General features: G+C 42.1%; 1 protein-coding gene across 8 annotated transcripts in view; it reads left to right on the top strand.

Moving 5' to 3' along the window:
* Window positions 1-12,640, top strand: part of LRFN2 (leucine rich repeat and fibronectin type III domain containing 2) — a 397,502-nt gene that overhangs the window by 221,167 nt on the left and 163,695 nt on the right. Inside the window, exon 2 of one of the 8 annotated variants that reach the window (XM_053305487.1) lies at window positions 442-604. The exons of the other annotated variants lie outside the window; for them this stretch is intronic. The gene's annotated coding sequence lies outside the window, so the exon portion shown is untranslated. The remainder of the gene's footprint in view (window positions 1-441; window positions 605-12,640) is intronic. 8 annotated transcript variants of the gene reach the window in all.

Raw genomic sequence — 12,640 nt, 5'->3', positions numbered from 1 at the left:
GCTGTGAGGATGTACTGTGAATCAGGAACTGTCCACTTTGAATCATGCCTTTGCCGTGAAGCCATTAGCGGAACATTTGTATTTACAAATACTTCTTTTGGTTTTTCAATGTCTTGTAAATATACACTTGATCTGGCTGGCTTTTCCACTGTTGGCTGAAACAGGCCTTAGTTCAGATAGGTCTTCAGCTGTTTTAGTATTTGTATCCAGTGTTTTTAGTGTCTTTGTAGTTGTATTGTAATTTACTGTAAAGACAAAGTGTGCCGTTGAGTCAGTGTCGACTCCTAATGAGCACAGAGCCCTGTGGTCTTCTTTGGTAGAATACAGGAAGGGTTTACCATTGCCATCTCCCACACAGTACGAAATGATGCCTTTCAGCATCTTCCTATATCGCTGCTGTCCGATATTTACTGTAGCCTATTGTATTTTTACATTTTTTAGGTAAGCCACTTTGGAACAAATCTGTTCCAAAGCAGAGAGCATCGGGGGTTTTTAAAAGGTGGATTTTGGTCAGCCACTTTCTCTCAGCCTCAGTTCCACATTTGCGACATGGGGGTGATAATACTGATCTATCCCACAGGACGATTATAAGGATTGCCATAAGGTAGGTGAAGTACTTTGGAGCACTCTAAAAGGTTTCATACAAATGCTACATATTTTTATGCTGTACTAGGTTACTTCCAGACTTGCTGTGCAAGTGACAGTAAAGTGAAGGCGTTACTCAGTTTTACAAAACATAAACATTATATTGAAACAGCAGATTCAGGTTGTAGTGCTGTTTGCTAATTTGAGACATAAAGAAGACAGAGTTCTTAAATAACTTCAGTCAACTTGTTTTTGGTATATTTGATAATACATACAGATAAGAAAGCATTCAACTGATCTGAACCAGTAGTGGCCGGTATAGGCAGAGTGGGTGGGGGTGGGTTGTTGTTGGTAAACAAACAGCAGGTGTGGCTTATCCCCACTCTCATCTCCCCATCTGCCACATTCTGCCTTGCTTCCCCTGCCACCACTTTAACCTCAGGCACTCAGGCATTTGCCCAGTTTCCCAGCCTGGGGAAATGATCAGCCTATGCAGCCAGAATGGGTGAGGCAAGGCCGAAGGATGCAGCTGGAGTGGAGAGAGGAGAGTGGAAATGAGATGCACCTGTGGCTTCTTTACTTCTCCTGAATACATTCTTCCAAATTACACATAACCCAAATAGATAATTGTACCTTATTTAAACAATACATTGTCTTAGTTCTATATTTTCTTCGACTTATCATTTAATTGATACCCATGAACCCAGAACTGAATCACTCATCATCAATTCATGAGCAAGGAGCATTTACAAGCAAACCAGTCCTTAAAGTAAAAACACAACATAACATAATTTTCCATTTCTGAATTAATTCAGATCTTACTCTGTTATCACGGGTGCCACTTGGGTAGTTGACCGATCACCTTTCAGACTACATATAAACACTCCTGTGGAAAAATCATGTTTCTAAGGTATAAAAAAATAACCACAGATAATGTTCTTAAAAATATTCTGCTTTTAAAATCTTGAATCTATCCAGCCACAGGACTTTGAAATTTACTATAAACCTCAGTCCTCCCCTATGAAAACTTCTTTGCTGCTTGAATACTGAGATACTTCCTTGGCATGAAAGTTAACCTCACTTACAATTGGTTTTGGTCAGTTGATACAATATGAGATCATTCACACAAGGGAAAACTGGGTAAGACAAGTGTCCTATGTTACCAGAACTGCCCCAGAATGCTAGCTGGATGTTCCAACTATGCTTTTGTCTTTAAGGTGAAGGAATTAGCTTGGCTTGAGGGAGCAGTTCTGTTACAGTATCCATTTGAACAAGTTTAGTGACTGGAAAAGGTGAGAAGGTAGAAATGCAATACATTTAGTGGGTAAATGGGGGTAAAGTGTGTTGTCGAGCTGATGTCAAATCCTGGTGACCACAGAGCCCTGTGGTTGTCTTTGGTAGAATAGAGGAGGGGTTTACCATTGCCATCTTCTGCACAGTAAGAGACTATGCCTTTCAGCATCTTCCTACATCGCTGCTGCCCGATATAGGTGTTCCCTATAGTCTGGGAAACATACCAGCGGGGATTTGAACCAGCAACCTCTGGCTTGCTAATCAAGTCATCTCCCCGCTGTTCCATTACAGGAATGCAAAAGCTAGTTAGGCAAGGCAATAAAAATCTTAACTGATATTTTTAACAGGAATTTCACTGAGGGTGATTGCGCTTAGAGTCCAAATATCAGGTTAAGTCTTACCATAGGAAGTGCTTGGAGGTGGGAATAAAGATAAAAGAAAGGGGGGTGAGAAGACTCAAAGAGACAGAAGGTTAGCTTTACCTATCCTTATTCTGGTGGTGCGTTTGGTGCACTTGCAGGTTAGTGCACTGGCTGGTCGCCTTGCAGTGAAAGGTGGGAAGAAGAAAAGGTGAAGGGAGAACCTGCTGGTTCTCTTGTACCTTGAGTACCAGCAGGCTACAAATCCTTGCAGACTTTGAGGCCATGTGGCTTGGCCAGGAGTACTTATACTCCAGAACATATCCAGAGGACTGGCCAAACAAAAGGCGAAAATGGCTTATGGAAGTGTACATGTAGATCTGAATAGCTGGTGGACTTGGAGATGGAAATGGAGATCTGGAAATGGAGATGCCACCCCAGGTACAAAGATATATGTTTTTAGATTTTAATGAGCCACCTCCACTCTGGTCATTGCCAACTAATTGAGCTATTGTGGGTTGGGAAATGTTGCTTCTTATCTGAATTGCGGCAGAGAGTGTTCAGCGGGGAGAGCAGGGTTAAGCAGGGAGAGCAGGCTTAGCCCGCTCTCCCCGCAGACGAGCACCCATAAAGTCCTTGGTGGCCGGATTGGCTGCCCACATGACTGTCGGCTAAGTCATGGAGCTGGTGGGGGCTGCGGGGATCAGGGGCCATGCGGCCCCCGGAAGTTCCAGCATGCTCTGTGCAAGTGCGCAGGACATGCTGGAGAGACCCCCAAGCCGGGAGGTTGCTTTTTAGGCTCCCATTCAGTGGTCTATTCATAAGTTGCTGTGGCACAGAGTCGCGCCACAGAAAAACACGATCCGATAGCCCAGGTTTAGCGGAGCACTTGCTCCACTAACCTGGGCTTAGGGGAGGGTGAGTTAAGCGGGTTACCTGCTTTGGTGAGACCAGGCTCGGCTGCGAGCCCGGTGATTCTCACGGACGGGCAAAATTGGGCTAGGCTTTCATGAGGTATGCAAAATGGAGACTGTGTGCCCACAATTCCAATAGAGTAGGGCTGCTCTCTAAAATCAGGCTTTCTGGCAACCCCTACCCAGGTTTGAGAGTTGTGTTTGCTCCCAATTTTTGTTTGTGTGGGAGCAAACAACTTGGTAGGAGGAGGGAGAAGTGATTGTGTGGAATCAAGGTAGGAGGAAAAGCTGGGTAGGACAGCGCCATCCTACTCACATTTCATACCCAGCATTTCACCAGGGTAGGAGGAAAAGCTGTCCTACCCAGCTCCTGTCTCTCATACAGTCACTTCTCCCTCCTCCTACCTAGTTGTTTGTTCCCACACAACTGAAAATTTGAGAGCAAACATAGCTCGCAAACCTGTCCAACCTAGTTTTTGCTTGTGTGAATGACCTCCATTAAAAAAAAATCCCCCCCACATACTGCTTGATAATGCACTCTAATAACTCAGAAATCCATATATTTTTATCCCGCTCTTCCTCCAAGGAGCCCAGAGTGGTGTACACACGGAGGCGGGTCTCACAATCCGTGAGACCCGCTTTCTCCAAAACGATTGAGCAGATGATTGAGCAGGGAGCTCTGGGTGGGATCCCTCAGCCACCCACACAGTTGCCAGCTCCATGACGGAGCTGGCGGGGGCTGAGGGGAGCGGAGGCCATGTGACCCCCGGAAGCCCCAGCAGGGCATTCTGGGGAGACCCCCAGAGCTGGGAGGTGGTTTTTCGCCTCTCGGTCGGGGGTCTACTCACAAGTAGCCACAGCGCAGAGCTGCAGCGCGGCTACTCACGAGTAGATAGCCCAGTTTTGCGGAGCGCTTGCTCCGCAAACCCAGGCTAAGGGACGGGCTACTTGAGCGGGTTAGCCGCTCAAAAACCACTGGGCTCGCTTACGATCTTACGATTGTAAGGCTCTCCTAGCCCAATTTTTGTTAATCGTGAGAATAGCCCCACGGTTTATTTTTATCCTCACCACAACCTTATGAGGGAGGTTAGGCTGAGAGAGAAGTGACTGGCTTAGAGTCACTCAGTGAGTTTCATGGCTGAACAGGGATTTGAACTCGGGTCTCCCCAGCCCTTGCCCAACATTCTGACCACTACACAATACTGCCTCACATCTCTTTTATTCCACATATCTGTGCAATTTACTAACACTATAAAATCAGTCATTATACTTAAAGGAAAAGCACAGTGGCTGACATCCTAAGTGCTCGCAAAAGGACGCCATGTTAATGCAAAGTTGTTGTGCTAGTTACTTGCACTAAGTCTGGAGTTTGTGCTGTAGTCTGGTGTTGTGATTCCTTTGTTCTATTGTGACTCCAACCACTTTTATTCCAGCCATGTTTTATTCTTAGTATCCATGACAGCTTGCTCAGGACCAAGAATGGGTATGCAACCTTTGGCACTCCGGCTGTTGTTGAACTACAACTTCCAACATTCCCAGCCACAATAAATTGTGACTGAGGATGATGGGAGTTGTAGTCCAACAACTGGAATGCTGAAGATTGTCTACCTCTAGCCTAGAGGCTCAAAAGCCTGCTGCAGTGCAGCCAGCTGCCGCAAGTAGAAGCAATATACTGAGCCTCAGCCCCGGTAAAACGTGAGAGTAGGAAATGCAGGCTCACTGTTCGTGTTCATGCTGATTATTTGTTCTGAGAGAAAAGAAACTGCTGCATTCATGACAATAAGGAAAGAAATGTAGATTGGTGGAGTAAACTGGCTATTTATATTCTTTCAGATATGCTAGCCACACCTGCTAGGCAGAGGACTGCAGAACTTTTTGCGTCTATACACGGCAGTATATTTTAAATTAGTTTTTAAATTTTCTTTTGCCATTACAGGACCAATGTGTATAGTTTTTAAAGTGCCTGTGGATCCATTTTTATGAAATGTAAAACAAATCTGTAAATATACTATCCGATTTGCATATAGTTTTGTAGAGTACCGCCCTCAGGCTGGAAGTTTTTATAGTGTTTCCGCAGTGTCAGGCAGCATCTGAACAAAATGTGGAAATGAATCTGATGTTATGAGAGAAACACAAGATCCACAACTTTGTGTTTCAGTTGTAATGCTATTGTGGGGGTGGGAGGCATTGGTGGACAGAAGTGGTGGTCATTTCCCACATCCATTCAAAATAAGAAATAAGCCTTGATTTATAGTGGGAGGTGGGGAATGCCTTGGAAGGATAAATCACAAGGGAAAATTAGAAACTGTGGAAGGATTTAAAAAAAAAAAAAAAAGCCACCCACCCACCTACTGATTCTTCTCTACAAGTGTCCTTCTTTACATTCATATAATTTCATACAGATTTGTGATTAATGTGCGTATCCTGAGATGTGCAGTTCTGCTTTTAGGGGCTACGTTCTAAAGGCTGCCTAGCTAACTCACCCATGCATACCACTTATCACGGATCACACCACGTTGCTACCACTTGTCACGGCCCAGTCTCAACCAGCCCCATGGCTTTTAAGTTTAACTGCTGCCACCAAGTAGACTTTTAGGCTTTCTCTGGTTGAGTCTACTACAACTACAACAGCCTTCTAAACCTCTGTAGTATATAGAAAAAGAAACTTTAATAGAGTGGTAAATGCTTTAGTTGTGGGGTGAAGAAAACAGACAGAAGCTACAGATACAAAGAAGCCATTTTACTTTGAAAATAGCTCAGTTTCAACCAATACAGCAACCAAATGAGCACAAGGAAGAAATAAAATTGATCAAAATGCTTCCAAACTGACTGGGCCCTAACTCAGGGTCCTCTGCAGTCACATCAGCTTTTCCAACAAACCCAGCTTGTCTCTTGTTCAGCCTCACGTCCTACTCTCCTTCACAGTTCTGAGGTTTCAGCCCTAGACTGCTTCTTCTTCCTGGTGAGTGGTTTAGCTCTCCATTGAGTTTCTACTCTCTGCCACTGATTTTCCAGCTCTTTCTAGCCCCAGCTATGATTCTCTCTCAGACTGTGCAAACTCTTCCTTCTCTTGAGCTCTTCACTTCTTCTTCCAACTTGAATTGTACTCTCTTGGATTCTTTTTCCAGCAATCTAACTTGTACTGCACATGTACTCTTCTTTTCTAGTACCAAACTTGTACCACCAACTCTGCTGAAAGCTGCCTCCTTATATACTTAAACAACCCTCCCCTTTTCCTAAACCAGTACATTTCATCGCCCTAACAAACGAACCTGCTGAATAGGAGCTATGAACTTCTGATCCCTACACAGCTTTTTTAACATAGTGAATAGCAAGGCAATTGCAACATTTTTGATGGATTAAGTGGCATCAAGTCGGTGACCACAAAGATAGAATTGCAACATAAATCCTGTATATAAAATGAAGAGATTTAGGCCTCATCCCTTCACACCACTGAACTAAATGGGACTAGTGTGGGTAATGAAATTTCACACAAAATGGCATTTGAAGCTAATTTTAGGGATACAAGGAAGAAAAAGTAAACCAAGGGGGGAAAGTGAAATATCTGTGTATTCCACAATGGAAAGTATCAGTACAAGCATACAGTAAGCAATGGCAGGATTTGATCCATAATATGTAGATGTGGGGGAGAGAATTTTTTAAAAATCACCTTTTTATAGTTTAAAATGCCTACATAAGCTAAAACAAAGCTAGCATTTTCCATTTGGAGCTGATGTTCTGTGAAATTAGGGGGGATAAGGGCTCTATTGTTATCTCCCCCTCTCTTAATATTTTATAATAAATTAGAATGGAAGTTTCTGATTTCTTCTGGAGGAGTCCAAGTTGTAGAACACATTCTAAAGATTCAGGCATCCCTGCCCAAGGCCACCCTGATGAGAAGGAACATTAACCTTTAATGTTGAGCCACAATGTTAACTTGTTTTCTGTTTGTGGAAAATGTCAACAAATGTCATCTGTAGTCTTCTGCTTTCCTTTGTTATGTCTTGACATGTTATTTGATGTGTGCAGAAGAGCATTGACTAAACTAAGGAGGAAAGCTTTTCATTCCAAATTTGTGAAGCAGATATGAGTTTTTTCATAGGGTTAGAGAAGGCAGTGTTCCAGAATTGAGACCAGGACTATGATGTCCATTTGGAGCAGATGTTTTTCCAGAGTGGACCTAGAGCCCACATCTTTCCAGGAGGTTCTGATCTGTCCAAGAAATACACAGTGAAAACTATTATTATTTATTGTTTACACAGTTAGACAGGTGTTATTGACTGGTTTGTCAATCCAGACATCGAGTCCTTCCCAAGGACCTGGGGTGGCTGAATTTTATTGTTTACACAGTTAGACAGGTGTTATTGACTGGTTTGTCAATCCAGACATCGAGTCCTTCCCAAGGACCTGGGGTGGCTGAATTTTATCATCAATACTGTTGGTTATTATAGATATAGTCGCAAAATATAGGCTGTTCCCAGTAAAGCTGCTTTTTGTAATTGGCTGATGGTGATTTCTGTGGCCCCTATGGTGTTGAGGTGCTCTTCAAGTTGTTTTGGAATTGCACATAGGGTGCCAATTACCACTGGGATTATGTTGGTCTTTTTCTGCCACAGCCTTTCAATTTCAATTTGCAGATCTTTGTATTTGGTGATTTTTTTCTATTTCTTTTTCTTCTGTCTGCTATCCCCTGGTATTGCTATGTCGATTATTTTGACTTGTTTTTCTTTCTTCTCGACTACAGTTATATCTGGTGTATTGTGTGGGAGATGTTTGTCTGTTTGTAGTCAGAAGTCCCATCATATTTTTGCATCTTCATTTTCTACCACTTTTTCAATTTTATGGTCCCACCAATTTTTGGCTACAGGTAGCTTGTATTTTTTTGCAGATGTTCCAGTGTATCATCCCTGCTACCTTGTCATGCCTTTGTTTGTAGTCAGTCTGTGTGATCTTTTTACAAAAGCTGATTAGGTGGTCCACGGTTTCATCTGCTTCTTTACAAAGGCGGCACTTGCTGTTTGTGGTGGATTTTTCGACTTTTGCTCTGATTGCATTTGTTCTTAGTGCCTTTTCTTGTGCAGCCAGTATTAAACCCTCTGTTTCTTTCCTCAAGTTGCCATTCTTAAGCCATTGCCAGGTCTTGGTGATGTTTGATTTTCCACTTATATTGTGCAAATATTGACCATGCAGTGGCTTCTTTTTCCATTTTTCTGCTTGGTTCTTGACTTGTTCTTTCTTGTAGGCCTGCTTTGTTTCATTGGTGTTGAATAGTTTCTCATTATTGACCATTTGAAGTGCATCTTCTTCACTGTCCTTGATATATTCTTCAAGGCCTCTTTTCTCCTCCTCTACTGTTTGATGGACTTGCAGCATTCCTCTTCCACCTGAGCTGCGAGGGAGGTATAGCCTATCTACAGGTGAAACTCGGAAAATTAGAATATCGTGCAAAAGTCCATTAATTTCAGTAATGCAAATTAAAAGGTGAAACTGATATATGAGACAGACGCATTACATGCAAAGCGAGATAAGTCAAGCCTTAATTTGTTATAATTGTGATGATCATGGCGTACAGCTCATGAAAACCCCAAATCCACAATCTCAGAAAATTAGAATATTACATGGAACCAAGAAGACAAGGATTGAAGAATAGAACAATATCGGACCTCTGAAAAGTATACAGTGTACTGTGCTTGATTGGCCAGCAAACTTGCCTGACCTGACCCCATAGAAAATCTATGGGGCATTGCCAAGAGAAGGATGAGAGACATGAGACCAAACAATGCAGAATTGCTGAAGGCCGCTAATGAAGCATCCTGGTCTTCCATAATACCTCATCAGTGAGTGCCACAGGCTGATAGCATCCATGCCACGCCGCATTGAGGCAGTAATTGCTGCAAAAGGGGCCCAAACCAAGTACTGAATACATATGCATGCTTATACTTTTCAGAGGTCCGATATTGTTCTATTCTTCAATCCTTGTCTTCTTGGTTCCATGTAATATTCTAATTTTCTGAGATTGTGGATTTGGGGTTTTCATGAGCTGTACGCCATGATCATCACAATTATAACAAATTAAGGCTTGACTTTTCTCGCTTTGCATGTAATGCATCTGTCTCATATATCAGTTTCACCCTTTAATTTGCATTACTGAAATTAATGGACTTTTGCACAATATTCTAATTTTCCGAGTTTCACCTGTACATCACTGCGGGGGTGCAGAGCATGATTGATGGTCATTATTTTCCTGGTCTTACAATCTAGCGTCTCGAGCTCTGCCTGGGTCCAGTCTATTATTCCTGCAGTGTATCTGATAACAGGTATAGCCCAGGTGTTTATGGCATGTATGGTGTTCCCGCCATTGAGTTTGGGCTTTAGGATTTTTCTAACTCTCCTGATGTATTCACTTCCAATTTTTCTTTTAACTTCAGTGTGTGCAATGTTATCAGCCTGGAGAATGCCCAAGTATTTGTAATGTTCTTTCTCTTCCAGGTTCTTGATCTTGCTTCCATTGGGCAGTTCTATTCCTTCTGTTTTTCTTATTTCTCCTCTGTTCATTATTAATGTAGCACACTTGTCTAGTCCAGACTTCATAGCTATATCGCTACTGAATATATGGACAGTGTTTAGCAGTGATTCGATTTCTGACTGGGACTTTCCATACTACTTCAGATCGTCCATGTACAGCAGATGGTTTATTTTACTTGATGTTGTAGATGTTTGGTATCCGAGGCCTGTTTTGTTTAGTATTTGTGAAAATGGAGTCATGGCGATTACAAACAACAGAGGGGATAGTGAGTCCCCTTGGAAAATACCTTTTCTAATGTTAACCTGTCCAAGTGTCTCGCCATTGATTGTTAACTGTGTACTTCATATGATCATTGCTTTTTAAAAATATAAATATCTGGGTGTTTTTGCTGACATCAGTTGTTTCTAAACATTTTAGTATCCATGTGTGAAGCAATGAGTCAAAGGCTTTCTTGTAGTCAATCCGTGCAACACTTAGATTTGTTTGTCTTCTCTTACCATTTTCTAAAATCATTTTGTCAATCAGCATCTGCTCTTTTGTGCCTCTGGTGTTCAGGCAATTTCCTTTCTGTTCAACTGGAAGCTGTTTGTTAGTTAATAAGTGTTGCATTACTTCATCTGCTATTATTCCAGTTAATAATTTGAACATGTTTGGCAGGCAGGTTGGAAGCTGTTTGTTAGTTAATAAGTGTTGCATTACTTCATCTGCTATTATTCCAGTTAATAATTTGAACATGTTTGGCAGGCAGGTTATCGGTCTATAATTACTTGGAACTGCACCTTTTGCTGGGTCTTTCATGATGAGATGAGTTTTCCCAGTTGTTAGCCATTGTTCAATATCACCTCCTTGCAAAATGTGATTGAACTGTTTGGATAGTTGTTTATGAAGGCTTGTTAGGCGTTTAAGCCAAAAGCCATGCAGTTCATCGTCGCCTGGTACAGTCCAATTTTTAATTTTCTTTGATCTTTCACTTATTCATTCTGGTGTTATTATTAGATCTTGCATTTGTTGGTTACATTTTTCGACGTCTTTCATCCAGCCTGCTTTTTTATTATAATCTACTGGATTGTCCCATAATTTTCCCCAGAATTGCACTGTTTCTTCTTTATTTGGTGTTTCTAGGTTTCTTGCGTTTTCTCTTTCTATGCTTTGGTAGAAACATCTCTGATTCGACTGGAATTGGAGATTCTGCCTGTGTTGTGTAATTCTGGCTTTGTATCTGCTAATTTTCTTTGACACTGCTGTTATTTGCTGCTTTATTATTTCCAGGACTTCTCTAATTTTCCTTGAATCTAGGTGGTATTTTTGGATCAGATACTGCTTGGTGTTTTCATTCTTCAGTTTCTTGTCTTTCAATTTACTAGCATCTGATCTAAGCCTGGCGATTTTATTTTCTAATCTAATCTTCCATTTAGGTGATGTACTACTTTCTTTTTTTACAGGTCTACTGATCTTATATCCGAGCTCTTGTGTTGTTGTTGTTGTTGTTGCAGCACTGTACATTAGTTGGTTTGTTTCTTGCAAATTATTGGTTGTTATTTCTGCAAGTGCAGCATTTATATCTTTTAATGCCTGAGCAAGTTGTTTTTTGGCAACTGTTTTTAGAGCTGGAAGTTGAACCCTGGTGGTTGTTTGGTTCATGTGCTCAGTTATTTTTTGCTTTAGTTCTTGTTGCTTTTCTGTTAAACGGCATTCAGGTTTTTGGGGTGAATGCAAAGGAGAAGTTGCCTGGTTTTGATTTTGGAACAGTTCATCAACAGTGTCATCCTCTATTTCCAACACCTCCTCCACCTGCGCCTGAGAAACTTCTTCATTTGGTGGTAATTCTTCTTCCATATCTTGAGCCTGTGTTGCTCTTTGCAGTTCTTCCAGCTCAACTCCTGTGAATACTTTATTTCTTTTTATGAATCTTCTCTGGTCTGCTAGCCTTTGTTCTGTTATTTCTGTATTTGGATGCTTCTCTTTCCAAATTTAATACATTCTTTTTAAATAACCTCTTCTAGTTGGACTAGACTTGTAATAGCAGATCATTATTTCCTTGTTGGCATTTTTTTGTATATTTTTTCTGGTTAAGCGACATTTCTTCCAGTAACCTTGCAGTCTCCAGCCCTGGTTGCTCAACTGAAGATCCTGAGTCCTGTAGCCCACTTTCCACCAGATGTCCAGGGACTATAGCACCTGGCGTGGTCCTTGTTGACCCGGGCGACGACCGATCCGGTATAGATTTATTAAAGTTACGTCTCACCATATTGTCAATGGGAGAGGCACTCTTTGTCTGGCTCCTCTGGTGAGACCTGTCCAGTATGGTTGGACCTCTGGCATAGCTCTCTCCTTCCTCAGAGCATGCAAGCCCCACAACCACGCCAAGGTAGTGCCTCACTGAGGGATGATGATGATGATGATGATGATTTATTCAATTTCTATACCGCCCTTCCAAAAATGGCTCAGGGCAGTTTACAAAGATAAATAATAAATAAATAAGATGGATCCCTGTCCCCAAAGGGCTCACAATCTAAAAAGAAACACAAGACAAGCACCAGCAACAATCACTGGAGGTACTGTGCTGGGGGTGGAGAGGGCCAGTTACTCTCCCCCGGCTAAATAAAGAGAATCACTGTGTTCAAAGGTGCCTCTTTGTCAAGTTAGCAGGGGTTAGCTGATCCCTGGGCTGTGTAGTCCCACATTCAGTGCCTGGAGACCTCCAATGCATCAATTCACAAGGGCATCCCCTCATATGCTCTGATGTACTGAGCAGTCACTGATCTTACCTCCACATGAAAGTGTGTGTTGCAAGGCTATGGGTTTCAGGCTTTTGGTGTTGCTCCTTGATAACTGAGCAAAAAGGCAGCTTTTAAAGTGGTGATTCTCTTATATTTAGCAAGGGGAGAAGAGATACACAACCCCAGCACAGCATCCCTCCAGAGGCTGTTGTGGGTATCTGCCTTATGTTTCTTTTTAGATTG

The sequence above is a fragment of the Hemicordylus capensis genome, chromosome 1 (assembly GCF_027244095.1).
Source record: "Hemicordylus capensis ecotype Gifberg chromosome 1, rHemCap1.1.pri, whole genome shotgun sequence".
Lineage (NCBI taxonomy): Eukaryota > Metazoa > Chordata > Lepidosauria > Squamata > Cordylidae > Hemicordylus > Hemicordylus capensis.
This window is presented reverse-complemented; position numbering and strand designations above follow the sequence as displayed.